This window comes from Arachis ipaensis, chromosome B8, assembly GCF_059453495.1.
Source record: "Arachis ipaensis isolate K30076 ecotype BB chromosome B8, ASM5945349v1, whole genome shotgun sequence".
Taxonomy (NCBI): domain Eukaryota; kingdom Viridiplantae; phylum Streptophyta; class Magnoliopsida; order Fabales; family Fabaceae; genus Arachis; species Arachis ipaensis.
The window spans coordinates 75,359,749-75,362,126 of NC_142443.1; positions in this window are offsets into that span (position 1 = coordinate 75,359,749).

Sequence of the window (2,378 nt, forward strand, 5' to 3'; positions counted from 1 at the left end):
TTTTTTTTTTTACGTTGTGCTGACCCTTGTCCTTTAAATGATGCTATCCCGAGGAGGACACCTAAAGGCGAGCCGTAATGGCCTCATCTTCGGTAGGCTCCTCCGGTTTTTCTATTTTATTTTTTTACGTTGTGCTGACCCTCGTTCTTTAAATGATGCTATCCTGAGGAGGACACCTAAGGGCGAGCCGCAATGGCCTCATCTTCGGCAGGCTCCTCTGGTTTTTTTTGGTTTTTTTTGTTCTAGTTTTTTTTTTTTTACGTTGTGCTGACCCTCGTTCTTTATATGACGCTATCCCGAGGAGGACACCTAAAGGCAGGTCGTAATGGCCTCATCCTCGGCAGGCTCCTTTGGTTTTTTTCCTGTTTTTTTTTCATTTTTTTATTTTCTTTTTTTTTATTTTAACGGTGGGCTGACCCTCGTTCTTTAAATGACGCTATTCCGAGGAGGACACCTAAAGGTGAGCCGTAATGGCCTCATCTTCGACAGGCTCCTCAAGTTTTTTTTTACCTTGTGCTGACCCTCGTTCTTTAAATGACGTTATCCCGATGAGGACACCTAAAGGCAAGCCGTAATGGCCTCATCTTCGGCAGGATCCTCTGGTTTTTTTTTCCGTTCTTTTTAGTTTTTTTTTTTTTACGTTGTGCTGACCGTCGTTCTTTAAATGATGCTATCCCGAGGAGGACACCTAAAGGCGAGCCGTAATGGCCTCATCTTCGGCAGGCTCCTCCAGTTTTTTTTTTTTATTTTTTTACGTTGTGCTGACCCTCGTTCTTTAAATGAAGCTATCCCGAGGAGGACACCTAAAGGCGAGCCGTAATGGCCTCATCTTCAGTAGGCTCCTCTGGTTTTTTTTGTTTTAGTTTTTTTTTTTACGTCGTGCTGACCCTCGTTCTTTAAATGACGCTATCCCGAGGAGGACACCTAAAGGCTAGCCGTAATGGCCTCATCTTCGGCAGGCTCCTCCGGTTATTTTTTATTTTTTACGTTGTGCTGACCCTCGTTCTTTAAATGACGATATCCCGAGGAGGAGACCTAAAGGCAAGCCGTAATGGCCTCATCTTCGGCAGGCTACTCTGGATTTTTTTTTTACGTTGTGCTGATCTTCGTTCTTTAAATGACGCTATCCCGAGGAGGACACCTAAAGGTGAGCCATAATGGCCTAATCTTCGGCAGGCTCCTCTGGTTTTTTTATTTTTTTATTTTTTTTTACGTTGTGCTGACCCTCGTTCTTTTAATGACGCTATCCCGAGGAGGACACCTAAAGGTGAGCCATAATGGCCTCATCTTGTGCACGCTCTTCGTTTTTTTTTTTGTTTTCTTAGTTTTTTTTTTTACGTTGTGCTGACCCTCGTTCTTTAAATGATGCTATCCCGAAGAGGACACCTAAAGGCGAGCCATGATGGCCTCATCTACGGCAGGCATCTCTGGTTTTTTTTCCATTTTTTTTTACGTTGTGCTGACCCTCGTCCTTTAAATGATGCTATCCCGAGGAGGACACCTAAAGGCGAGCCGTAATGTCCTCATCTTCGGCAGGCTTCTCTGGTTTTTTTTGTTTTAGTTTTTTTTTTACGTTGTGCTGACCCTCGTTCTTTAAATGACGCTATCCCGAGGAGGACACCTAAAGGCGAGCCGTAATGGCCTCATCTTCGTCAGGCTCGTCCGTTTTTTTTTTTTTTTTACGTTGTGCTGACCCTCGTTCTTTAAATGACGCTATCCCGAGGAGGATACCTAAAGGCGAGCCATAATGGCCTCATCTTCGGCAGGCTTCTCTAGTTTTTTTTTTTTACGTTGTGCTGCCCTTCGTTCTTTAAATGACGCTATCCCGAGGAGGACACCTAAAGGCGAGCCGTAATGGCCTCATCTTCGGCAGGCTCCTCTGTTTTTTTTTTGTTTTTTTAGTTTTTTTTTACGTTGTGCTGACCCTCGTTCTTTAAATGATGCTATCTCGAAGAGGACACCTAAAAGCGAGCCATGATGGCCTCATCTACGGCAGGCATCTCTGTTTTTTTTTCCATTTTTTTTACGTTGTGCTGACCCTCGTCCTTTAAATGATGCTATCCCGAGGAGGACACCTAAAGCCGAGCCGTAATGGCCTCATCTTCGACAGGCTCCTCCGGTTTTTTTATTTTTTATTTTTTTACGTTGTGCTGACCCTCGTTCTTTAAAAGACGCTATCCTGAGGAGGACACCTAAAGGCAAGCCGTAATAGTCTCATCTTCGGCAGGCTACTCTGGATTTTTTTTTTACGTTGTGCTGATCTTCGTTCTTTAAATGACGCTATCCCGAGGAGGACACCTAAATGTGAGCCATAATTGCCTAATCTTCGGCAGGCTCCTCTGGTTTTTTTATTTTTTATTTTTTTTTACGTTGTGCTG